This window comes from Giraffa tippelskirchi, chromosome 4, assembly GCF_054371585.1.
Source record: "Giraffa tippelskirchi isolate mGirTip1 chromosome 4, T2T-mGirTip1v1.2.pri, whole genome shotgun sequence".
Lineage (NCBI taxonomy): Eukaryota > Metazoa > Chordata > Mammalia > Artiodactyla > Giraffidae > Giraffa > Giraffa tippelskirchi.
In genome coordinates, this window is record NC_137278.1 from 34,060,616 (window position 1) to 34,088,375 (window position 27,760).

Consider the following 27,760-nt stretch of genomic DNA (forward strand, 5'->3'; position numbering starts at 1 on the left):
TCAGGGGAGGCCTCGTGATGGGTGAAATTTAAGCTGAGGAATCAAGTATAGGGTTTGAAGGAATCCCCTCTCCGCACTTCTAAGGCAAAGGAGTGCCTCTCCATCCCTGTCCCTGAGAAAAAGAAATGGCATCGGAAAAGAAGATGGGGCTGTGAGCCCTCCTGCTGGTGAACACGTGTCTCTGAGCCTACAGCTGAGTCACTGTGTGTGAAGAACGAGGTGGTGGTCCTCTCTGGTACCCAGCTCTCAGGGTGTCTGGAGCTGCTTTTTTTTTTAATAGACTTTATTTTTTTTTTAGAGTTTGAGGTTCACAGCAAAATGGAGCAGAAAGTACAGAGAATTCCCATATGCCCATGGTCCCATATATACCCCCACCCTGCACGCGCACAGCCTTCCCGCCATCCATATCCCCCACCAGTGAGGTCCATCTGTCACAATCCATGAAACTGCACTGACATGTCATCATCACCCAGAGTCCATGGTTTCCCTTTTAGGGCTCATTCTGGACGTTGTACACTCAACGGGTTTTGACACTTGTATCCATTATAATAGCAGCACACAGAGTAGCTCTGCTGTCCTAAAAATACCCTGGGCTCTACCAATTCGTCCTGCCCTCCTTCCTAACCCCTGGCAACCACTGAGTTTTTTACTGTCTCTGTCGTTTTGCTTTATTCAGGAAGTCATAGGGTTGGAATTGTACTGTATGTAGGCTTTTGAGCTTGGCTTCTTTCTCTTAGTCATCTGCATTTAAATTCCTCTGTGTCTTTTCATGACTTGATAGCTCATTTCTTCTCCCTCTTTTTTTTTTTTTTTGAAAAAATTTATTTTTGTTTTTGGTTGCACTGGGTCTTTGTTGCTGTGTGGGCTTTCCCTAGTTGAGGTACCTAGACTTCTCATTGTGGTGGCTTCTCTTGTTGCAGAGCACGGTCTCAGTAGCTGTGGTGATGTGTTTAGTTGCCCTGGGGCAGGTGGAATCTTCTGAGACCAGGGATTGATCCTGTGTCCCTGACATTGGCAGGCAGATTCTTAACCACTGGCCCATCAGGGAAGTCCTCATTTCTTCTTAATGCTGACTAAAGTTCTGTCTGGATATAGCGGCTGCCTTTGTTCTGGTTTTGGTTTTTATCTAGCTTTTCCTGCAGTGGTTTCAGCTTGCAAACCTTTCCTTCCCTGGTGGCAGGGTTGAAGCAGGCATGTTGCTGCCTGGTGCTTGTGGCAGGTCCAGCTGGAAAGGATGGGTTCTCTCTCTGGGCCCCAAGGCTGTACCACCCCTGGTTCCCAACAGGTGGCCACACCACCCTGCCCTGGCCAGCTTCTAGTTGGCAGTGACTGAGAGGGACAAGGGCATCTTGGGAGACTGCATGAAGGAACAAGGCAGAAGTGGTGGCTGTCCCCATCTGCCACCTCTCTCTCCCTCTCCCCAGGCAACTCAGGTGACCAAGCTACATTTCTTGGTTTGGGGCAGCAGGACAACCTGGAGGATTTTGCCATTCCTGTTCTTCAAGGAAAGACAAATACTGTCTTCTAGAAGACTGGTAACTACCACTGTTCTCACAATGGGATCTGATTCCAAGGTGGTAATTCCCTGTGCAAATAACCCCATTGCATGCGGAGAGACTCCCTGGGGTAAAGAGCAAGGATGCTGGCACAGTCTGCTCTTGGAGCTAGCAGCCTAAAGGGGGATATATTTCTGGAGAAACAGGCTACTCCTTTTGTCAGCAAGATTGAACCACAACAACTGGGAATGAACACAGACAATGTGGTATCTAATACACACAGTTCAGTTCAGTTGCTCAGTTGTGTCCGATTCTTTGCGACCCCATGGACCACAGCACACCAGGCCTCCCTGCCCATCACTAACTCCCAGAGTTTACCCAAACTCATGTCCATCAAGTTGCTGATGCCATCCAACCATCTCATCTTTTGTTGTCCCCATCTTCTCCTGTCTTCAATCTTTCCCAGCATCAGGGTCTTTTCAAATGAGTCAGCTCTTCCCATCAGGTGGCCAAACATCTGTTGAGTTTCAGCTTCAACATCAGTCCTTCCAATGAACACTCAGGACTGATCTCCTTTAGGATGGACTGGTTGGATCTCCTCGCAGGCCAAGGGACTCTCAAGAGTCTTCTCCAACACCACACTTCAAAAGCATCAATTCTTCAGTGCTCAGCTTTCTTTAGAGTCCAACTCTCCCATCCATACATGACTACCGGAAAAACCATAGCCTTGACTAGATGGACCTTTGTTGGCAAAGTAATGTCTCTGCTTTTTAATATGCTGTCTAAGTTGGTCATAACTTTCCTTCCAAGGAGTGCTGCTGCTGCTAAGTCGCGTCAGTCGTGTCCGACTCTGTGCGACCCCATAGACGGCAGCCCACCAGGCTCCTCTGTCCCTGGGATTCTCCAGGCAAGAATACTGGAGTGAGTTGCCATTTCCTCCTCCAGTGCATTTAAGTGAAGAGTGAAAGTGAAGTCGCTCAGTCGTGTCTGACTCTTTGCGACCCCATGGGCTGCAGCCCACCAGGCTCCTCCGTCCACAGGGTTTCCCAGGCAAGAGTACTGGAGTGGGGTGCCATTTCCTTCTCTGAGGAGTAAGCATCTTTTAATTTCATGGCTGTAGTCACCATCTGCAGTGATTTTGGAGCCCAAAAAAATAAAGTCTGCCACTGTTTCCACTGTTTCCCCATCTATCTGCCATGAAGTGATGGTACCGGATGCCATGATCTTAGTTTTCTGAATGTTGAGCTTTAAGCCAACTTTTTCACTCTCCTCTTTCGCTTTCATCAAAAGGCTCTTTAGTTCTTCTTCACTTTCTGCCATAAGAGTGGTGTCATCTGCCTATCTGAGGTTATTGATATTTCTCCCGGCAATCTTGATTTCAGCTTGTGCTTCCTCCAGGCCAGCATTTCTCATGATGTACTCTGCATATAAGTTAAATAAGCAGGGTGACAATATACAGCCTTGACATGCTCCTTTCCTGATTTGGAACCAGTTTGTTGCTCCGTGTCCAGTTCTAACTGTTGCTTCCTGACCTGCATACAGGTTTCTCAGGAGGCAGATCAGGTGGTCTGGTATTCCCATCTCTTTCAGAATTTTCCACAGTTTATTGTGATCCACACAGTCAAAGGCTTTGGCATAGTCAAGAAAGCAGAAATAGATGTTTTTCTGGAACTCTCTTGCTTTTTCGATAATCCAGAGGATGTTGGCAATTTGATCTCTGGTTCCTCTGCCTTTTCTAAAACTAGCTTGAACTTCTGGAAGTTCACGGTTCACGCATTGCTGAAGCCTGGCTTGGAGAATTTTGAGCATTACTTTACTAACGTGTGAGATGAGTGCAATTGTGTGGTAGTCTGAGCATTCTTTGGCATTACCTTTCTTTGGGATTGGAATGAAAAGTGACCTTTTCCAGTCCTGTGGCCACTGCTGAGTTTTCCAAATTTCCTGGCATATTGAGTGCAGCACTTTTACAGTATCATCTTTTAGGATTTAAAATAGCTCAACTGGAATTCCATCACCTCCACTAGCTTCCTAAGGCCCACTTGACTTCACATTCCAGGATGTCTGGCTCTAGGTGAGTGATCACACCATCGTGATTATCTGGGTCATGAAGATCTTTTTTGTACAGTTCTTCTGTGTATTCTTGCCACCTCTTCTTAATATCTTCTGCTTCTATTAGGTCCATACCATTTCTGTCCTTTATTGTGCCCATCTTTGCATGAAATGTTCCCTTGGTATCTCTAATCATCTTGAAGAAATCTCTAAGTCTTTCCCATTCAATTATTTTCCTCTATTTCTTTCCACTGGTCACTGAGGAAGGCTTTCTTATCTCTCCTTGCTATTCTTTGGAACTCTGCATTCAAATGGGTGTATCTTTGCTTCTCTCCTTTGTTTTTTGCATCTCTTCTTTTCACAACTATTTGTAAGGCCTCCTCAGACAGCCATTTTGCTTTTTTGCATTTCTTTCTTGGGGATGGTCTTGATCCCTGTCTCCTGTATAATGTCATGAACCTCTGCCCATAGTTCATCAGGCACTCTGTCTATCAGATCAGGTCCCTTAAATCTATTTGTCACTTCCACTGTATAATCATAAGGGATTTGATTTAGGTCATACCTGAATGGTCTAGTGGTTTTCCCTACTTTCTTCAATTTAAGTCTGAATTTAGCAATAAGATTTCATGATCTGAGCCACAGTCACAATACATCAGTGAAATATTATTCAGCCTTCTAAAAGAAGGAAATTCTGATAAATGTTATGATATGAATGAAACTTAAAAACATTTTGTCAAGTGGAATAAACCAGACACCAAAGGACAAATATTGTTTCATTCCAAATAAGAAAAGGAGTATATCAATGCTGTATATTGTCACCCTGCTTATTTAACTTATATGCAGAGTACATCATGAGAAATGCTGGCCTGGAGGAAGCACAAGCTGGAATCAAGATTGCCAGGAGAAATATCAATAACCTCAGATAGGCAGATGACACCACCCTTATGGCAGAAAGTGAAGAACTAAACAGCCTCATGATAAAAGTGAAAGAGGAGAGTGAAACAGTTGGCTTAAAACTCAACATTCAGAAAACTAAGATCATGGCATCCGGTACCATCACTTCATGGCAAATAGATGGGGAAACAGTGGAAACAGTGGCAGACTTTATTTTTTTGGGCTCCAAAATCACTGCTGATGGTGATTGCAGCCATGAAATTAAAAGATGCTTACTCCTTGGAAGGAAAGTTATGGCCAACTTAGACAGCATATTAAAAAGCAGAGACATTACTTTGCCAACAAAGGTCCATCTAGTCAAGGATATGGTTTTTCTAGTAGTCACGTATGGATGGGAGAGTTGGACTCTAAAGAAAGCTGAGAGCCCAAGAATTGATGCTTTTGAACTGTGGTGTTGGAGAAGACTCTTGAGAGTCCCCTGGACTGCAAGGAGATCCAGCCAGTCCATCCTAAAGGAAATCAGTCCTGAGTGTTCATTGGAAGGACTGATGTTAAAGCTGAAACCCCAATACTTTGGCCACCTGATGGGAAGAGCTGACTCATTTGAAAAGCTGACCCATTGACTCATTTCTCTGATGCTGGGAAAGATTGAAGGCAGGAGGAGAAGGGGACGACAGAAGATGAGATGTTTGGATGGCATCACTGACTCAGTCAACATGAGTTTGGGTAAACTCCGGGAGTTGGTGATAGACAGGGAGGCCTGGCATGCTGCCATCCATGGGGTTGCAAAGAGTCAGACACGACTGAGTGACTGGACTGAACTGAACTGAACCACTTATATGACGTACCTGGAATAGTTAAATCCATAGAGACAGAAAGTAGGATGGTGGTTGCCACAGGCTGGGGAGGGGGACAGAGCTTCACTTTGGGATGATGAAAAGTTCTGGAGATGGATGGTGGTGATGGCTGCACTATCTTGTGAGTGTACTTATTGCCACTGAACTGTACACTTAAAAATGATTAGTGGTGCATTTTATGTCAGATATACTTTACTACCATAAAGAAGCTTTGTAAAGAAAGATTGAACCAAGATCATGAAATCATAAAGTGCACAGATTCCCTCATGCTCTTCCACTGTGGTTCACATTCTCTCCCCCCGCCCCCCCCCCCCCATGACAATCCAACATGGAGCCCTACTGCTCTCAACCAGCACTTCAAGAATGGAGCTATCAGAGCCTCAAATGAACTCGGAACTTCAACTGAAAGGACCCAAGTTGAACCTAATGGCTGAGTCCCTGCTGCCTCAGGTATTAAATAGGGAAAGAATACTTGCCCTTTCCTATGTTACAGAACTGTCACAGAATCAGTGAGGTTATGTATGTGAAAGCACTTGTAAACTCTGAAGTCCTCTGAACAGATAAGGAATCATTAGCAATATCATCCTTATTGATTGCCTAGGTTGTTGGCTCCATTTGGGGACATCTCTGATTGTTGGAAAGGTCAGGCAGAATTGTGAAGTAGCAAAGGTTGCTCTTGCTGTCACCCTCCTCTTACATGTGTCTTAGGATGGCCCTCTCCGTTTAGCAACTGATGCTAACCTCCTGCCTATATCTTGTCTCTTGGGAACTGTGCAAGGAAAACCCACTTCTCTGGTGTGTTTCCTTTGCTCTCACACTTCTGTCACACTCACAGCACTCCTGACACCAGATGTGTGGGGCTCAGCCCCACCCCCCGACATCAAATAAATTTGTGACACAAGCTGGTTGTCCTACATGGAATTTCATCCAGTTCTGACACTGTCTACCTGGAGATAACATCAGATGCCACAGGTTAGGGCTTAGTCCCACAAGGCTGCCCCCTTCTACCCCACTTTCTTTTTTCCCCCCTCCCTTCCTCCCCCTTTTCTCTCCCCTTCTCTCTTTCTTTCTTTCTCTCTCTTTCTGTCTTTCTCTCTCTTACTCTTTCTCTCTCTCTCTCTCAGCATGCAACATGCAGGATCTAGTTCCCCAACTAGGGTTCAAACCCGTGCCCTCTGCTGTGGAACATGGAGTCTTAACCACTGGACCTCCAGGGAAGTTCCTTCTACCCCACTATATAATTTTTAAATTTTTAATTTTTTTAGACTTAAAAAAGATATACTTATGACTGTGCTGGATCTTCATTGCTGCACGTGGGCTTTCTCCAGTTGTGGCAAATGGGGGCTTCTCATTGCAATGGTTTCTTTTGTTGTGAACACAGGCTCTAGGGTGCTCAGGCTCCAGTAGTTGAAGCTCTGGGGCTCTAGCGTGTGGGCTCAGGAGTTGTGGCTCATGGGCTTAGTTGCCTCACGGCATGTGGGATCCTCCCGGGCCAGGAATCAAACCTGTGTCCCCGCATTTACCATCTCCTGCATTGGAAAGTGCATTCCTTAGCACTGAGCCACCAGGTAAGTCTCTCCCACTTCACTTTAGATGACAATTTGCAAATCCAGGTTGCCACCTACGCTGCTTACTGACTGACTATAAATCGGAGGAGGTTCAACTAATTTGCTGCAGTGGCTCACAGACCTCAGGAACAGTTTCTTTACTATTTACTAGTTTATTATGCATGTGTGCTCAGTCACGTCTGACTCTTTGTGACCCCATGGACTGTAGCCTGCCAGGCTCCTCTGTCCATGGAATTCTTCAGGCAAGAATACTGGAGTGGGTTGCCATTTCCTTCTCCAGGGAATCTTCCTGACCCAGGGATCAAACCCGAGTCTCTGGTGTCTCCTGGGTTGGCAGGTGGATTCTTTACCACTAGCAGAGCTGGGCGATTATCAACTCCATTTCCCCTCCCCTTTCTCTGGAGAATGTGAGGTGGGGCTGAAAATCCCAAGTTTCTAATTGTGGCTTGGTCTTTCCAGAGACCAGCCCCCACCCAAGAACCTCCGAAGAGCCACCTTATTACAGCAAAGGCATTGCTATCCACCCAGGAAATTCCAAAGGATTTAGGCATTCTGTGTCAGAAACCGGGGTCAAAGACCAAATATTAGAACAAAAGATGCTCCTAGTGCTCTTATCACGTGGGGGAATTACAAGGGTTTTAAGACTCTGTGCCAGGAACTGGGAAACACATAAATATTTTTTCTCTTACCTCACAGGATTCAGAATACCACCTCCTCCAGAAAGTCTCTCCAAATACTTCTGGTCCCTCCCTCATCTGAGCCAGATGGGGGTTGGGAAGCTGTGTGAGGCAATGAATGTATCAATGAAATTAATAAAGACCTAGGTTGAATTCTGCCACCTTCACTTACTATACATGTGACCTTGGAAAACTACCTTTCTGAGCTTCAACATCTCTCTGTAAATTAGTGGCAATACATGATTTAACAGGCTAGTAATGAAGATTAAATGATATAACCAATAGTGATAGAATATGAAGAATGCTCAGTTAATAATAGTTTCCTTCCTTTAAACTCTCATAACTCTTTATCTGAACTTTCAGCCTTGTGTTGTAGGTATTTGTGTCATTCATTCATTCAACAAATGTTTAAATAATTATGAAGCCAAAACGTGTTATGAAGAAAAGTAAAAACAAAGGAGGCTGGTTAGGAAAGACTTCACTGATAAAGGATCATTTAGGCAGAACATTGAGGGAGTGGATCCTGAAAATACCAGAAAAGGAGGTTGGGGCAAGAGCAAAGTCCCTGAGACAGCAACGTGCTGGTGTGTTTGAAGATTGAAGGCAGGAGGAGAAGGGGACATCAGAGGATGAGATGGTTGGATGGCATCACCGACTCAATGGACATGAGTTTAGGTAAACTCCAGGAGTTGGTGATGGACAGGGAAGCCTGGCATGCTGCAGTCCATGGGGTCGCAAAGAGTCGGACATGACTGAGCAACTGAACTGAAGGAAGCCAAGGTAGCCTGATCAGAGTGAGCAAGAGAGGGAGAGAGGAGGAGCAGAGAAGGAGCAGGGACCACATCACATGAGGCCTTTGTAGACTGTGGCAAGGACTCTTTTTGTTCCCTGGTGAGATGGGAAGTCAGCAGAGAGTGATGAGCAGAAGAGTGAAAGAACTGACATAGGCTTTAAAAGGATCCCTTTGGGGGGACTTCCCTTGTATTCCACTGGTTAAGACTTCTCCTTCCAGTGCAGGGGGTACAGATTCAATCCCTGGTCGGGGAGCTAAGATCCCACGTGCTTCATGGCCAAAAACCAAAACATAAAACAATACTGTAACAAGTTCAATCAAGACTTTAAAAATGGTCCACATAAAAAAATAATCTTAAAAAAATTCTTTTGACTGCTATGTCCTTTGCCATTGGCTGCATGGTAGCATGGGTAGAAATAGGGAGATTGATTAGTAGGTTAGTGCAGTAACCCAGGCAAGATATGCTAGTGGCTTGGACCAGAAACGCAAATGGGGGTAGAAAGAATGATCAGATTCTGAATATATGTTGATTTGAAAGGAGAACCAAGACTACTTTCTGGGGAGTAAGAGAAAGACTTAACCCTAGTATTTTTGCCTGGGGAACTGTGAAGATGAAGTTTTCATCGTCAAAATAAGGAACCTACAGGAAAAAGTGGATTTGGGTGGGGCAAAGTGGAAATTACAAATTTGATTTTGTATTCATCCAGTTATTACTATTTGCCATGGTCTTAATTTGATTCTAATAATCCACATTTCCTTATATTACTTTCCTTCAGCCTGAGAACTTCACTTAGCATTTTCTGTAGTGAAGGTCTGCTGATGGAGATATTTTTAAGTTTATCTTTAACTAGAGATATCTATTATAACTTCAGTTTTGAAGAATATTTTTGCTGGGGTAGAATTCTGGGTCAAAAATTTTTACTTTCAGAACTTTACATATGTTTCTCCATTGTTTCCACTCCCCCCTACCTTTTTCAGTTTTATTAAGGTCAGTTCAGTTCAGTTCAGTTGCTCAGTCATGTCCGACTCTTTGTAACCCCATGGACTGCAGCATGCCAGGCTTCCCTGTCCATCACCAAATCCTGGAGTTTACTCAGACTCAGGCCTATTAAGTTGGTGATGCCATCCAACCATCTCATCTTCTGTCATCCCCTTTTCCCACCTTCAATCTTTCCCAGCATCAGGGTCTTTTCCAATGAGTCAGTTCTTCGCATCAGGTGGCCAAAGTATTGGAGTTTCAGCTTCAGCATTAGTCCTTCCAATGAATATTCAGGACTGATTTCCTTTAGGATGGACTGGCTGGATCTCATTGCAGTCCAAGGGACTCTCAAGAGTCTTCTCCAACACCACACTTCAAAAGCATCAATTTTTCGGTGCTCAGCTTTCTTTAGAGTCCAACTCTCATATCCATACGTGACTACTGGAAAAACCATAGCTTTGACTAGATGGAACTTTGTTGACAAACTAATGTCTCCACTTTTCAATATGCTATCTAGGTTGGTCATAGCTTTTCTTCCAAGGAACAAGTGTCTTTCAATTTCATGGCTGCAGTCATCATCAGCAGTGATTTTGGAGCCCAAAAAGATAAAGTCTGCCACTGTTTCCACTGTTTCCCCATCTATTTGCCATGAAGTGATGGGACCGGATGCCATGATCTTAGTTTTCTGAATGTTGAGTTTTAAGCCAACTGTTTCACTCTCCTCTTTCACTTTCATCAAGAGGCTCTTTAATTCTTCTTCACTCTCTGTCATAGGAGTGGTGTCATCTGCCTATCTGAGGTTATTGATATTTCTCCTGGCAATCTTGATTCCAGCTTGTGCTTCCTCCAGCCCAGCGTTTCTCATGATGTACTCTGCATATAAGTTAAATAAGCAGGCTGACAATATACAGCCTTGACATACTCCTTTCCTGATTTGGAGCCAGTCTGTTGTTCCATGTCTAGTTCTAACTGTTGCTTCCTGACCTGCATACAGATTTCTCAGGAGGCAGGATAGGTGGTCTGGTATTCCCGTCTCTTTAAGAATTTTCCACAGTTTGTTGTGATCCACACAGTCAAAGGCTTTGGCGTAGTCAATAAAGCAAAAGTAGTTGTTTTTCTGGAACTCTCTTGCTTTTTTGATGATCCAATGAATGTTGGCAATTTGATCTCTGGTTCCTCTGCCTTTTCTAAATCCAGCTTGAACATCTGGAAGTTCATGGTTCACATACTGTTGAAGCCTGGCTTGGAGAATTTTGAGCGTTGCTTTGCTAACGTGTGAGATGAGTGCAATTGTGCAGTAGTTTGCACAATTCTTTGGCATTAAGGTAGAGCTGATAAAATTATAAGATATCTAAAAGTACATAACACAATGATTTGATATGATATTTATTATGGTATAACTGATAAAATGATAGGATATCTAAAGTACATAACAATGATTTGATATATGACCCATGGTGAAAGGTTGCCCCCATCTAAGTTGATTGGGACATCCATCACCTCATATATTCATCTTTTTGGGGGCTGGGATGAGAACATTTAAATTTTCCTCTCTTAGAAAATTTCAATAATACGATACAATGTTGTCACCTTTAGTCTTCATGTTATACTGTAGACCGTCAGGCCTTATTTATTTTATACCTGAAAGTTTGTACACTTTTACCACCTTCTGCCTGTTTCTCTGACCTATAGCCCCTGGCAGCCACTCTTCTGATCTGTTTCTATGAGTTTGATCCCTGCCCCCTTTATTTAAAGTGAAGTCGCTCAGTCATGTCTGATTCATTGTGATCCCATGGACTGTAGCTCTACAGGCTCCTCTGTCCATGGGGTTTTCCAGGCCAGAGTACTGGAGTGGGTTGCCAGTGATACCATGAAGTATTTGTCTTTGTCTGACTTATTTCACTTAGCATATTGCCCTCCAGGTTCATCCATGTTGTTGCAAATGACAGGATTTCCTTCTTTTTTAAGGCTTAACAGTATACTGTTGTACACATATACTACATTTTCTTTATCAATTCATATTTTGAAAGGCACTTCAGTTGCTTCCGTACCTTGGCTATTGTAAATAATGCTGCAATGAACATGCGGGTACAGATATCTCTTTGAGATAATGGTTTTACTTCCTTTGGATATATATCAAGAAGTGGGATTGCTGGATCATATGATAGTTCTATTTTTATTTTCTTGAGGAGCCTCCATACTATAGTGACCATACCAGTATACATTCCCACCAACAATGTCCAAGGGTTCCCTTTTCTTCACATCCTTACCACATTCTTCTCTCTCTTTTTTTTTCCTTAATTTCCCTGATGATTAGTGATGCTGAGCACCTTTGCATGTGTTCAAGGTGCATTGACAATCTGCATATCTTCTTTGGAAAAATGTCTATAGGTTATTTGTTCATTTTAAAATTGGGTTAAATGGTCTTTTGCTATTGAGTTGTACAAATTTTTCTGGTATATTTTGGATATTAACCCCTTTTTGAATATTGGTGTCCATTATTTCTGATGAGAAGTCAGGGTCATTGGAGTTGTTTTTCCCTCTATATGGGGTTTCCCTTGTGGCTCAGCTGGTAAAGAATCTGCCTGCAATGTGGGAGACCTGGGTTCAATCCCTGAGTTTGGACAATCCCCTGGAGGTGGGAATGGCTATCCACTCCAGCATTCTGGCCTGGAGAATTCCATGGACTGTGTAGTCCATGAGGTCCCAAAGAGTCAAACACAACTTTCACTTTCCCCTCTATATGTAAACATCTTTTTCCTCTGGTTACTTTCAAATTTTTCTCTTTATCTTTGATTTTTAGCAATTTAACTACAATGTGCCTTGGGGAAATTTTCTTTGTATTTGTCTTGCTTGGGGTATACTGGGCTTCTTGAACTTGTAATTGTATATCTTTCACTTTGAGGGAATTTTGTCTATTTCTTAATTCTTTTTTTTCTGTCCAGTAGTCTCTCTCCTTTTCTTCTGCGGTTCCAGTTATGTATGTTAAACATTTTGATAGTGTTTCTTATGCTCTGAGGTGCTTCATGTTTTTCCTCCTTGTCTTCAGATTGGATGCTTTCTACTGATCTAACATCAAGGTCATTGACTCTTTCCTTTGTTATCTCCATTCTGTTGTTAAGCCTAGCCAGTGAATTCTTTATCTCAAATATTACTTTTCTCAGTTCTAGAGTTCTCATTTAGCTTTTTAAAAATAGAGTTTATTTTTCCCCCAAGGTTTTCTCTCTCTTCGTTTGTTACAAACACATAACCACTTACCTCATGAAGTATAGTTATAACAGCTTATTTTAAAATTATGATCTGCTGATTCTAACGTGCGGAGAAGGCAATGGCACCCCACTCCAGTACTCTTGCCTGGAAAATCCCATGGACAGAGGAGCCTGGTAGGCTACAGTCCATGGGGTCGCTAAGAGTCGGACACGACTGAGTGACTTCACTTTCCCTTTTCCCTTTCATGCACTGGAGAAGGAAATGGCAACCCACTCCAGTATTCTCGCCTGGAGAATCCCAGGGATGGCGGAGCCTGGTGGGCTGCCGTCTATGGGGTCGCACAGAGTCGGACACGACTGAAGCGACTTAGCAGCAGCAGCAGCAGATTCTAACATGTGGATCATCTCAGTTTTCATTGATTGTCTTTTGAGTATAGGTCACATTTTCCACATTCCAAATGCATTGAGTAATATGGGGATATTCTGGACTTGTGATTAAGTCATACGACTCTGGATTCTGTTGTACAGCTCCCTCCAAAATGCTGGACTGTTTGTTTGCTTTAGCAGGCAATCAACTTGGTTGTATTATCAGACTATAAACTGTCTCTTAGGCCACAGTTCAAATCTCAGTTCTTTTATTCTTATCTGGGCCTCTTAAACCTGCCTCATGTATTACATTTCAGGAATTGTCCAGAGATCTGGACAGAGCTTATACATAAAAATGTATGGTTTTTTTGTCTCTGGGTCTCTTTTCTTGAATTCCTCCCCTCATTTTCTACAGGCTGTGGCTGTCTTAAATTCTCTCCTTTGAATCGTCAGGCTAGAAGGACTGTAGGTTTTCTATTATTTTAGCTGCCCTGTGTGACTCGACTGTGGCCTGCTTCAGGCTAAAAACCATTTTTTTTTTAAAAAAAAGGAAACATGCTCTATGCATTCTCTTTTTCCAAATGTTGATTCCTCTCCAGAAACTGCTTGCTTTTGTTCACTCTCCAGGGTAATTGGTAGCTCCTAAGAGTTCACAGTTGCTATCTGCAGGAGTCTGTCTTCTATGAGCTTAACTGAACTATCCTGGAAACAGAACTGTTAACATTTTTGGTTTGGATATATTAAGTTGCAGAAGTCCATTAGAAATCCAAGTGGAGATGTTCACTATCCAGTTAGAAATGCACCTGGAGTTTCTGGAGAGAAATTATTCAACATTTGAATGAATGTAGATGGTGTATAAAGTTATGGGTGTAGGAAAATCAACCAAGATGTGAATAAACCTATAGAAGAGGGAACCAAACCCAGTTGTATTCCAGGGCTTAACGATCAGTATGATGAGGAAGAATTAGCAAAGAAAATCGAGAAAGAGTAGACAACAAAGGAAGAGAAAAACCAAGAGAGTGTTATTATGAAGTCCAAGTGAACGAAAAATTTCTAAAAAAAGAAAACAGGCAAGGCAGTCACCTGTATCCAATATTGCTGATAGATTAAAATGAATAGTAAAAACTGACTTCTGGAGGACTTCCCTGGTAGTCCAGTGGTTAAGACTCCACATTCTCAATGCAAGGGATGTGGGTTGGATCCCTGGTCGGGGAACTAAGATCTCGCATGCTGTACGGTATGGCCAAACAAATAAATAAAAACTGACTTCTGGATTTAGCAACAGGAAGGTTGTTGGTAAACCTAAAATAATTGTGTTGTTCAAGTGCAGTCAGTTCAGTTTAGTTCAGTTGCTCAGTCGTGTCTGTCTCTTTATGACCCCATGGACTGCAGCACGCCAAGCCTCCCTGTCCATCACCAACTCTCAGAGTTCACTCAAACTCATGCCTATTGCGTCGGTGATGCCATCCAACCATCTCATCATCTGTCGTCCCCTTCTCCTCCTACCTTCAGTCTTTCCCAGCATCAGGGTCTTTTCAAATGAGTCAGCTCTTCGCATCAGGTGGCCAAAGTATTGGGGTTTCAGCTTCAACATCAGTCCTTCCAATGAACACTCAGGACTGATCTCCTTTAGGATGGACTGGTTGGATCTCCTTGCAGTCCAAGGGACTCTCAAGAGTTTTCTCCAACACCACAGTTCAAAAACTGTGGAGTCAGAATTCACTGAAAGTGGAGTCAGAACTCACTGAAATAAAGTGAGGAATCGAAGTCCAGGAGAATGGAGAAATTTATCAGGGAATTTTACCATCAAAGAAGGAAAAAAGATGTGATCAAAACTGGAAGGGGTTGTGTGATGTCAAGAAGTTTTGCTTTGCTTTTTGACATCAGGAAAAATTAGACCATGTCAGTTTGCTAAAGTAGAAAGTAGTTGAGAGGAAATAACTGGTGTGTTGAGAGAGAGAGGACAGGCTTCTGTGCACATGTGAGGAGGTGGTCTTAGATAAAATTGTGAGCAGCTCTTTCAGAGCAGCTGGAGGCAAGAAAGGAAGCTGTTAGATGTCGGATGTGATGGGGGTGGGAAGGTCTATTACGAGAGGACCCAGAAAAGGGAGTAGAAAGAGGCAGCACACCAAAAAGAGATCCCCTTCACTTCTTAAACCAGTTTGTGTCAGATTTTGTGTTGCTTAGGATCAAAATTATCCTAAATGACAAATATAGTTCTTATGAATCTTTCAAAAATTAGTTTTCATAGACCAGAGCATTACCATTTAAAAGAAATGACCACAAGGGACTTCACCTCTGGTCTAGTGGCTGAGAGTCCGCACTCCCAATGCAGGGGGCCTGAGTTTGATTTCTGGTCAGGAAACTAGGTTCCAAATGCTGCAACTAAGAATTCACATGCTGCAACTGAAGATTCTGCATGCTACAGCTAAGACCTGGTACAGTCAAATAAATATCTATATATCTATATCTGTAAAGAAATGGCTATAAAGCAATAAACTTTCTTATTAATGGACAGATCAGAAGTTCTGAGTCCAAATGGGTATTTACCACGCTTTCGTTTACTTCTGGGAACCAATTCCAAAGAATGTCACACCTCAGAATATCTTTGGACTCTATTCTGTTTTGAATTCCTTTAAAAATCTGTTACACATTTTGAGTACTCTCAAAGATGACAGATTTGGTCTTTTGTTGGTGGATTTGATGTTGGAAATATACATAAGCTATTTGGAGTTGAGACTGGCAAAAACCTTTTTATTTTTAAAGTTTTTAAAAAATTTTGGCCATGCCGCACAGCATGTAGGATCATAGTCCCCTGACCAGGGGTTGAACCTGTGCAGCCTGCACTGGAGACCTTCCCAGGTGGCACTAGTGGAAGAAAAAAAAACAAAAAAAACCCTGCCTGCCAATGCAGGAGACATAACAGATGTGGGTTTGATCCCGGGAAGATCCCCTGGAGGAGGGCATGACAACCCACTCCAGTATTCTTGCCTGGAGAATTGCCATGGACAGAGGAGCCTGGTGGACCACAGTTCATAGGGTTGAAAAGAGTTAGACATGACCGAAGTGACTTAGCACACACACACTTGACCCTGCATTGGAAGCGCAGAGTCTTAACCAGTGGACATCCAGAGAAGTTCCTAGCAAAAATCTTTTTAGATCAAAACTTGTTCCATGGAAAGTCCAGTGCAACCTGGAGCCTGAGTATGGGAAAGAAAAGTCACTATCCAGAGCTTGTCCTTTTGGAGTAAAAAAGTCATCTCAAATCCTTCTTGGTTAGCCTGACCATTCAACCCTGTGGATTATTTTCTGCAGGTATCAAACTGCTGATGGCAAGGGAAATAGCCAGTGTGGACTTCATTTCTGATGTGCAGGAAGTTAAATTTTCTACTTTGAGACAGGATTATCCTCAGATGTGTGTGAGGCAAGCGAGCCACAGAAGGGTCTCCTCTTCTCATTTATCTTTCACAGGGAGTCTGCATCTTTCTCACTTTTTCACTTTCTCCCTCTCTTCCTCACCCCCTTTCTCATTCTCATGCCCCCTCCTCCTCTTTGTTGTTGAACTATAATTGACGTACAGCAGTGTAAGTTCCAAGCGCACAACATTGTGATTGATATTAATTATCACCACAGTAGGTCCAGTTACCATATGTCAGCATACAAAGATATTACAATATTATTGACTATATTCCCTGAGCTGTTCATTTCATCTCTATGACTCATTTATTTTATAACTGGAAGTTTGTACCTTCTAATCACCCTCACCTGTTTCACCCATTCCCACCTATTCCTCTCTGCTCTAGCAACCACCTGTTTGTTTTCTGTATCTATGAGTCTTGTTTTGTCTATTCATTTGTTTGGTTTTTAGATTCTACATATAAGTGAACTCATACAGTGTACACTTTTCTATGTCCGATTTATTTGACTTAAAATAATACCCTCCAGGTCCATCCACATTGTTGCAAACAGCAAAATTTTATTTTTTGTGGCTGAATAGTATCCCATTGTATATATACACCACATCTTCATTATCCACTCATCTATCAACTGACCCTTAGGTTGCTTTCATATCTTGGTTGTTGTAAATAATGCTAGTATGAACATTGGGTACCCATAACTTTTCAAACTAGGGTCTTTGTTTTCTTTGGAAAAATACCCACAAGTGAAATTGCTGGATCCTATGGTAGTTCTATTTTTAATTTTTTGAGGAACCTCCATACAGTTTTCCATAGTGGCTGTACCAATTTACATTCCTACCGGCAGTGCACAAGGGTTCCCTTTTCTCTGCATCTTTGCCAATACTTGTTATTTTTGTTTGTTTGTTTGTTTTTGATAATAACCGTTTTGTAACAGATGTGAGATGATATCTCATTGTGGTTTTGATTTGCATTTGCCTAGTGATTAGTGATGTTGAGCATCTTTGCATGTATCTCCTGGTTATCTGTGTGTCTTCTTTGAAGAAATATCTACATATTCAGATCCTCTGCCCATCTTTTAATCCGATTGTTTTGTTTTTTGAGTTGTATGAGCTTTTTGTATATTTTGGATATTAACCCCTTATCAGATATATAATTTGCAAATATTTTCTCTCACTTGATAGACTGCCTTTTTGTTTTGTTGGTAGTTTTCTTTGCTGTGCAAAAGCTTTTAGTTTGATATGGTCCCATTTGTTTATTTTTGCTTTTGTTCCCCTTGCCTGCTGTGACTGATGTCAAAGGATGTACTTCATATGTTTTTTCCTAGGAGCTTTATAGTTTGAGGTCTTACATTTAAGTTTTTAATCCATTTTGAGTTTATTTTTGTATATGGTGTGAGAAAGTAGTCCAGTGGATTCTTTTGCATGTAGCTGTCTAGTTTTCCCAACATCATTTATTGAAGAGTCTATCTTTTCTCCATCATATATTCTTGCATCCTTTGTCTTAGATTAACTGATCATGTAAGTGTGGGTTTACTTCTGGGCTCTCTATTTTGTTCCATATATCTATGTGTCTGTTTTTGTACCAGTACCATACTGTTCTGATTACTATAACTTCATAGTATAGTTTGAAATCAGGGAGAATAGTACCTCCAGCTTTGTCTTCTTTCTTAAGACTGTTATGGCTATTTGAGGTCTTTTGTGTTTCCATACCGATTTTAGAATTATTTGTTCTAATTTTGTAAAAAATGCCATTAGACTTTTGATAAGGATTCCATTGAATCTATATATTACCTTGGATGGTATGGTCATTTTCACAATATTAATTCTTCCAATCTGTGAGCATGGTATATCTTTTTATTTGTTTGTGTCATTTTCAATTTCTTTCATCAGTGTCTTAAGAGTTTTTTTGAATACAGCTCTTTTACCTCCTTGGTTAGATTTATTCCTAGGTGTTTTATTCTCTTTGATGGAATTGTAAAATGTGATTGCTTTCTTAAATTCTCTTTTTGATACCTCATTGTTATAGAAACACAACAAATTTTGTGTATTAATTTTTGTATCTTGCAACTTTACTGAATTCATTTATTCATTTAAGCTAATAATATTTTGGTGGTGTCTTTAGGATATCCTGAATATTCATTGGAAGGATTGATGCTGAAGCTGAAACTCCAATACTTTGGTCACCTGATGCAAAGAACTGACTCATTGGAAAAGACCCTGATTCTGGGAAAGATTGAAGGCTGGAGGAGAAGGGGATGACAGAGGATGAGATGGTTGGATGGCATCATCAACTCAATGGACGTGAGTTTGAGTAGGCTCCGGGAGTTGGTGAAGGACAGGGAGGTCTGGCGTGCTGCAGTCCATGTGGTCACAAAGAGTTAGACATGACTGAGTGACTGAACTGGACTGAACTTAGGATATCATTTCATTTGCAAACAGTGACAGTTTTACTTCCTCCTTTTCAATTTTGATTATTTTATATCTTTTTCTGTTTGATTACTGTGGCTAGGACTTCCAATACTATGTTGAATAAAAGTAGTGAGAGTGGACATCCTTGTTTTGTTCTTGATCTTAGAGGATATGCTCTCAGCTTTTCACCACTGAGTATGATGTTAGTGGTGGGGTTCTTATGCTGTGCTCAGTCATATCTGACTCTTCATGACCCCATGTACTGTAGCCCACCAGGCTTCTCTGTCCATGAAATTTTCCAGGCAAAAGTTACTTGATCCTACTCCAGGAGATCTTCCCAACCCAGGGATCAAACCCACATCTCTTGTATCTCCTTCATTGGCAGGTGGATTCTTTGTTTTTCTAATTCCTTTAGGTGTAAGGTGAGGTGGTTTGAGATTTTATTTGCTGTTGTAGGCCTGAATCACTATAAGCTTCTCTCTTAGAATTGCTTTTCCTACTTATCATAGATTTTGGATCATTGTTCTTCCATTTCCACTTGTCTCCAGATTTTTTTTTTTAATTTTCTTTTTGATATTTTCAGTGACCCATTGGTTGTTTAGTAGCATGTTGTTTAACCTCCACGTTTGTGTTTTTTTGAAGTTTCTTCTTTATAGTTGATTTCTAATCTCATTTCATTGTGGTCAGAAAAGATGCTTGATATGATTTCAGTCTTCCTAAATTTATTGAGACTTGTTTTGTGGCCTAATAGGTGATCTTTCCTGGAGAACATCCAATGTGCACTTGAAAAGAATATATATTCTGCTGCTTTTGAATGAATGTTTTATGTCAGAAGTCCTATATGTATTTAATCTGTCTGATCTGTGTCATTTAAGATCAGAGTTTTCTCTGATCATCTGTCTGAATGATTTGTCTGTTGATGTCAGTGGGATGTTAAAGTCCCCTACTGTTACTGTCATACTGTTAGTTACTTCCTTTATGTTTGTTGATATTTGTTTTATGTGTTTAGATACTCCAGGGTTGGGTGTGTATATATTTATAATTGTTATATCTTTTTGTTGGATTGATCACTTGATCATTATGTAATATCCTTCTTTGTCTTATTACAGTCTTTGTCTTAAGTTCCATCTTGTATGATTGTATTGATACTGCAGGTTTCTTTTTGTTTCCATTTGCATGGGTATCTTTTTTTCATCCTCTTACTTTTCAGTGTACCTTTAAATCTGAAGTGAGTCTCTTACAGTCTCTTATAGGTCTTTTTTTTTTTTTAATTCCATCAGCCACTCTATGTGTTTTGATTGAAACATTTAGTTTATTTACATTTAAAGTAATTATTGATAGTTAGGTCCTTATTACCATTTTGTTAATTGCTTTCTGTTGTTTTTATAGTTCTTTGTTGTTCTTCTTTTGCTCTCTTCTTTAGAGATTTGATGACTATCTTTAGTGTTATTTTTAATTTCTTTCTCTTTTTTGCATGTATATATTATAGATTTTTGGTTTGTGGTTGCCATGATATTTATAATAGCTCTAACTGTGTATAAAGGCCATATAACATATATACATGATTATTTTAAGTTGGCCTCTTAAATTTATACACATTTTAACAACCCTGCATTTTTATTCTCCTTGCCACATTTAATGTTTCTGATGTCATATTTTACATCTTTCTGTGTTGTGTATCCTTTAACTACTTATTGTGAATACAGATGATTTTTACTGCATCTGTCTTTTAACATTCCTACTAGCTTTATAAGTGGTTGATCTACTACTTTTACTATGTATTTACATTTGCTAATGGTATTTCAGTTGTTATATTCCTCAGTTCTGATGGGTTCTTCTTTATATTTTCTAACTCTTTGTTAAACTTCACACTATGTTCATCCATTCTTCTCCCGAATTCATGGAGCATCTTTATGATCATTAACTTGAACTCTTTATCAGGTAGATTACATATCTCCACTTTGCTTAGTTCTTCTTCTGGGATTTTATCTTGTTCCTTCATTTGGAACATATCCCTGTTACCTCATGTTGATTTTCTGTTTTTATTTGTATGTATTAGGTAAGTTGGTTACATTTCACAATCTTGAATAAGTGGCCTTATGTAGGAAACACCCTCTGGGATCCAGCAGCATACTTCCTTTTGGTCACCAGAGTTATATGCTCTAGGGGTGCCTATGTGCTGCATGGGTCCTCCTGTTGTAGCATGTTGACTACCATGGCACACTGGTAGATGGGGCTAGCCACCATCTCTGTTGGCATCAGCCCCTACTTTGTATAGAGGCTGCTGGCTGCTACCTGGAGGGTGGCCTCAGGACTAGTGCCAAATGACTGGTGAGTGGTAAGACCCTGATGCTAATAGGCTAGAGAGTGGATTCCAAAATGGCATATGCCAGCACCAGTGTATTTGTGATAGAATGAGCTCCCCAAAATGCTGCCACCAGCATCTTTGTCTTCAGCAGGAGTCCCATTTGCCTTCTGCCTCTCTGGGGAGGCCCTCCAAGATCAGCAAGTGGATTTGACCCCAAGCTCCTTTCAAATTACTGCCTCTGTGCTAGATCTCAGAGCAGGTGAGATTTTGTGCATCCTTTAAGAACAGAGTCTCCGTTTCTTACAGTCCTCCTCTGACTCTCCTGTGTGCAAGACTCCCTGACCTTCAACACCAGACGTTCTGGGGATACATTTTCCCATTGTAGGACCCCTAGGGTTGAGGAGCCCCATGTATGGCTCAGACCCCTCATTCTTTGGGAAGAATCTCTGCAATCATGATTATCTCTCATTTGTGGGTCACCTACACAGGAGTATGGGTCTTGACTACACTATATCTCTCCCTTCACACCTGTCTTTTGTAGTTTCTTCTTTACAACTTTAGTTGTGAAAAATCCTTTCTGCTAGTCTCAGTCATCCTCATCACCCTGTAAACAGTTGGAATTCTGGTGTGCCAGTCAGAGGAGGAGCTCAGGGTCTTCCTATTCTGCAGTCTTAACCATAAACCCAAGTCTGTATCTTTAGCTAAAACAAAGTCACCAGCAGGCATTTGGACTGTTAATTTTCTTTAAAACTTTGAATTCCCCAAAGAAAACTACTCATTGGGCTTTCCTGGTGGCTCAGACAGTAAAGAATCCACCTACCATGCAGGGGACCCAGGTTCGAACCCTGGGTCGGGAAGATCCCCAGAGGAGGAAATGGCAACTCACTCCAGTATTCTTGCCTTGGAAATCCCATGGACAGAGGAACGTGGTGGGCTACAGTCCATAGGGTTGCAAAGAATCAGACACAACTGAGCGACTAAGCACACACACAAGGAAACTACTCAGGCAGTGTTTGGAAGTGTGGAATACAAACTAGAATAGAGGTCGGAAGCTACTGGCTCAGTTTTGGCTCTTGCATTTATTAGCCCTGCAATTTCTCCATCTGTAAATTTCTCCATCTGTAAATAGCAGTGATTCATATTCAACCCAAGAAGATTAAAAGAGAAAAGGTTTATGAAAGCACCTAGCAACATGCAATAAAGGAGTCATTTTGCTCAAGTTCAGATCCTGGCTCTATTGTACTAGCTATTTGATTTCAGGCAAGTTACTTAGCTACTCTGCCTCAATTTCTGGGTAAACAGACATAATAATAATACCTACCTCACAGATTTTATATCAATCAGAGTTTAGTGCAGAAAACAGCAGAGAAACAGTTTCTGCCTTCCTTCTGTATTCCAAAATTCCTTCTAATTTGTGGAACCTATTTCATATCCACAGCCTCAGCTGCAAGCTCCTTTCCAGCCTCTGCAGTAGGAAGGTACACAGAAGGAGGATGCTGTGGGGGCTAAGGAAGCCAATGCACACACACCTCCCGAGTTACCATGAGGATGAAGTGAAATGATGTGTATGAGGGCTTGGTAAGGGTTCAATAAACATTAGCCACGGTTACTTTTAGCACATAGATAATGCTTGAAATATATTTGTTTATTCATTTGTAATAGATCAGAATATAATCTACTCTGTTTACACAAAGAGCAACCCTCTACCTCCAGGTATTATGGACCCAGGTTTTCCCACAGCAAACTGAAGGTCTGAGTTTCCCTATTTCAATCAATATTATTCAGGCTTTAGACACTGGTGTCTACTGTGGACTGTTGCTGCCCTTCTTTGAGAAAACTACTGAACGATTTGAGATAATGTGTGTAGAATGTAAAATGTTCTCAATATCTTTGGAGAGCTACTTAAGAAATTATGACAGTAGTTTCAATGATGTGTGCAGAGCTGGGGGTGGGGACTGGTTGCATGGGGAAAAGAAGGGGGAGATTTGCATTTCACTTTCAGTGAGAAGAGTTGACATTGTCTTGTTCCTTTGAATTTTGTGATGTGTTCATATATTACCTATTCCAAAAGTTATAGAAAAGGTAAGTCTTTGAAGCATTTTCTGATTTTTTATTGGCATTCCTCTTCAGAACAAAGCCATCCTAGGATCAAGCTACTTGAGTCATAGCATCCTGGTTTTTAATGCCCATTTAGGGCACTCATCACAAATTGGCTGTCTGCAGTACAGGAGACCAGGGTTAGATCCCTGGGTATGGAAGATCCCCTGGAGAAGGAAAAGGCAACCCACTCCAGTGTTCTTGCCTGGAGAATTCCATGGACAGCCAGGCCATGGGGGTCACGAAGAGTTGGACACAACGAAGTGACTAACACATGCACACATCAAAAATCAGGGTGGGTAGAAAAGGATTATTTACAGAAATTCCAGTGTGAAAGGCAAAAAGCAGTGTATAATTCTGCCCCAACTTCAGTTCTTGTGAAACGGTGACTAAACAATCTGCTCCAGCCCTTAGGTAAGTCCGAAAGGGTACTTATGCTCTCCAATTCTGATGGCCAGGTACCTTCCAGCAGGTCATTGAGGAGTAGCTGCTCCTAGTAGGCAGCTCCTAGAAGGAGAATAGGTCAGCATAGACCACCCCATTCTGCTTCCATTTTTTCCCCCCTCTTTGGTCAGTTCCTCAGTCTGCAGATAATAGTAAAGAAACGTATTTAACAGATTACATAATTCAGGAAATGGGGAAGGGATACGGATTATGCAGCTAGTTCCTTGCCGTAACTCGGGCACTTAGGCAATCTTGGGTGAAAGGTATCAAGGAGCTGAGGTGGAAGGGTCAAAGGAACAGACCTGGTCATGGGGCAGACTCCAGAGGCTCAGTGGCTGTAGAAGTTTCTGGCTTAATACCAAGGTGAATTAAGGCGTGTGATCAATGAAATTACCAAGATGGTAGCTGTCATCATGGAAAGGTATTTCTCCAAGTAGCAGGATACTCAGGGGAACAATTTCATCTGAGAAAACTGACACCATCTTCCTGACGAAAGTCTGGGATCTGCCAGTACATTCTGCCACTGCCTCCTTGACTTGTGTACAGTTGTTAGCATAACTGACGCCATCTTTGACCCTTACAGTTTCTCCTGTCCTTTGGCTGACCCTACCCAGGATTGTGCTGTGCAGTGAATCACTCTTCTGTCATCAAGGGCTTTGTAGTTAATAGATATTTCTTAATAATGATTAGGACTAGGTAGCCACTGTGCTGTTAGTCCCCAAACAATGATAAAGACCTTTGGTGACATATTCCTGGCACTCATGTGACTTGTTACCCATCATAGGAATGCGTGTCCCATTTCCAAGCTCCTACACCCACACCTTGCAGTCTTCTTGCAGTCCTTGCATCTCCATTGGACTGCAAGGGGATCCAACCAGTCCATCCTGAAGGAAATCAGTCCTAAATATTCATTGGAAGGACTGATGCTGAAGCTGAAACTCCAATACTTTGGCCACCTGATGTGAAGAACTGATTCACTGGAAAAGACTCTGATGCTGGGAAAGATTGAAGGCAGGAGGAGAAGGGGATGACAGAGAATGAGATGGTTGGTTGGTGTCACTGACGCGATGGACATGAGTTTGAGTAGGCTCTGGGAGTTGGTGATGGACAGGGAAGCCTGGTGTGCTGCAGTCCATGGGGTCTCAAGAAGTCGGACACAACTGAGCAGCTGAACTGAACTGAACCCCCACACCCCAGGTCAATTATAAAGTTGTCCCAGTAGCTGCAAGTGATTCTAGATCATTGCCTGCCTGATCAGATCTCAAACTGTGAGTAGGTTACCCTGCAAACTAATCCATGGATTATATGGAGCTGCCGGCTTCAATTTTCAGTCTCCAGATGCTATATCAGTTTGGTGGGCACTTTTGTTCCCTCTGTCCTCCAATAACTGGGAACAGAGCCCATCAAAGGTTGGTCCAGGAGGTTGGCTTTTATTCACCAATTTCACATCATAAATCAGCACACGCACACATATGATATGTGCACTTACCCATTATTGAAACTAAACTTCAAAGAAATAGTTTGTACTAAGTTGTGATGCACCATTTTTATTTTTTTTTTAAATGCTGGTTACAACCAATCAATCAAATTGATTTCATAACCCACCAATGGGTTCCAACCAGTAGTTTGGAAAACACCACCCTAACCACATAAGCTAATCAGTTCTGGGTCTCTCTGGTTCTCAAGGGTGGGGAGCCACACAAAGATCCCAAGAGTCTCTTACACAACCTATTATCTCAGCATATCTATCCATTCCCCATGATTTGCATATACAAACTTCAGAGTGCACTTATGTAAATACACACTTTGTCCTCCTTGACCTAACCTCAAATAGCCTCATTTTCCTGACACTGGAGCCGCAGTGCTGAGTTCACCTCTTTATTCCTTGCTTCAGTCCTTTGAACCCAGCACTCCGCCTTTTCCACTCAATCCCCATGGGAGGTCCCGGAAGGTAAAATATTTGAGTCACAGAATGTCAAGGATGAAAGAGACCTTAAGAATCATGTAATACAACCACCTCTTTGATGCATCTTGGTAGTCTCCGGTCTCTGCTTGCATTCCTCCAGGGACAGCAAGCTCACTAGTGCCAGGGACAGCCCCTTCTCTCCTTGAACAATATTAGTTAAACCAAAATGTGTTTTCCTATGCTTCCATTTATTACTTTTTGTGTCAAGATTAGTCTTCTTGGAACAGTGCCTGGCACTAATGACACTCATATGAGAAATCTAGACAGTGTGCTGAAAAGGAAAGACATCACTTTGCCAACAAATGTCCGTCTAGTCAAGGCTATGGTCTTTCCAGTAGTCATGTATGGTTGTGAGAGCTGGACCATAAAGAAGGCAGAGCACCAAAGAATTGATGCTTTCGAACTGTGGTGCTGGAGAAGACCCTTGAGAGTCCCTTGGACAGCAAGGAGATCAAACCAGTCCATCTCAAAGGAAATCAACCCTGAACTCTCTTTGGAAGGACTGATTTTGAAGCTGAAGCTCTAATACTTTGGTCACCTGATGCAAACAGCTGACTCACTGGAAAAGACCCTGATGCTGGGAAAAATTGAAGGCAGAAGGAGAAGAGGGTGACAGAAGTTGAGATGGCTGGATGGCATCACTGATACAATGGACATGAACTTGGGCAAACTCCAGGAGATGGTGAGGGACAGAGAAACCTGGTGTGTGGCAGTCCATGGGGTCGTGAAGAGCCAGACATGACTAGACAACTGAACAACAGTATAACTAGCGGTGGTTGTGTTAGTGCTGTAAATAGTAATAACTAATCTCTAACCCTTTTCTCACACAACTGCTCTTCACGTGTTCAAACGAAGGCATTGCGTTGCCCGAGTCTTCTCTTTTCTCAGCTAAACACCCACAATTCCGTCAGTCCTTCCTGTAGTGTGCTTTCCTGCCCTTTCTCATCCAGTTCACTGTCTTCCTGATGCAGGTGGGTCTCTGACAGGTTGATACTTCCTCTGAAAACACCAGCCTCCAGAATTGGCCCCAGGCTTCCCCGGTGGCTAAGAATCTGCCTGCCAATGCAGGAGACATGCAGGAGATGTGGGTTCGATTCCTGGGTTGGAAAGATCCCATGGGAGAGGAAATGGCAACCACTACAGTATTCTTGCCTGGAAAATTGCATGGACGGAGGAGTCTGGCAAGCTACAGTCCACGGAGTCGCAGAGTCGGACACGACTGAACATGCAGGAACTGCCCGTGTGGGGCACCAGCGCAGAGAACAGAGGCTCGCACCTCCTGTGACCTGAGAGCTTGGTGGCTAATTATGCTGCCCAGGATTAATTAATAGCCCACATCAGAGCAGAGAGAGGCCTGCACCCACAAATAATGGAGGAGGGGGAGAGATGACATTCCTCCCTCCAGAGCACATTCCCTTTGGGGAAATGTACCAGCTGCTCTCCTGGAAGGAATGAGGCCTGCAGGCATGTAGTGAGCCCACCCAGAAGAATTAAACATCCCATGGCCGCACCAGGAAGTTTCGGTGCTGGCGCTGCTGAGTGGTGGGGCTGTGATGATCTTGGGAGGAAGCGCTTACCCTGCTCCAGCCAGTTATCCCTATGCAGGAATGTAGGCCCTAGTGTTTCAAGATCATCTACCTTTTCTAAAAAGCCTGAAATATGAAGTTTTAAAATAGAATCATCCCACTTGAAAAAGTCAGCTAGTTCCAATTTTTTCCCTCCACATATGGTGTGAGGGAAAAATGTCCAGGCTAGACCAAATGCTGTGACCTCAGCTCTCCTGTTGGACTTCTGTTCTCCATCTGCAGAGCAGAGAGGGCCTTGGAGGGAGAGGCTGGGACTCAGCAGAGCCTGGTGACTTCCAGGCTGGAGCCACCCTCCTCTTGCTTCAGTCTCTCCAGACAGTTTTCGAGCCACATGGCAGCCAGGGCCAAACTTGGAAAAACAGCTCTGTTATCTGAGCAGCCCGAGGGAGCTTGCCTGAGTCTCACACGAGTGATTTCCGGGCAGGTGGAGAGGGCAATTAAGCCTGCCATACGGGGTGGAGGAAGGTTTTAAATGGAATACACCCCCTCCTCCTGCAAGAGGCGGAACACTGCCACCTGGTCAACATTACCTGCTCCATGGGGCTGGGAATCAGGCTTTCCTCGGCTCCTGGCTTCCTGAGTGACCTCATCTCTCCTTCCTTGTAACTGCAAAGTAATGAACATAAAAATACTTTTGTGTGTTT

General features: G+C 42.3%; 1 protein-coding gene across 1 annotated transcript in view; it reads left to right on the forward strand.

Moving 5' to 3' along the window:
- Window positions 1-27,760, forward strand: part of PLB1 (phospholipase B1) — a 186,251-nt gene that overhangs the window by 21,189 nt on the left and 137,302 nt on the right. Inside the window, exon 5 of the mRNA XM_081484271.1 lies at window positions 18,429-18,607. The gene's annotated coding sequence lies outside the window, so the exon portion shown is untranslated. The remainder of the gene's footprint in view (window positions 1-18,428; window positions 18,608-27,760) is intronic.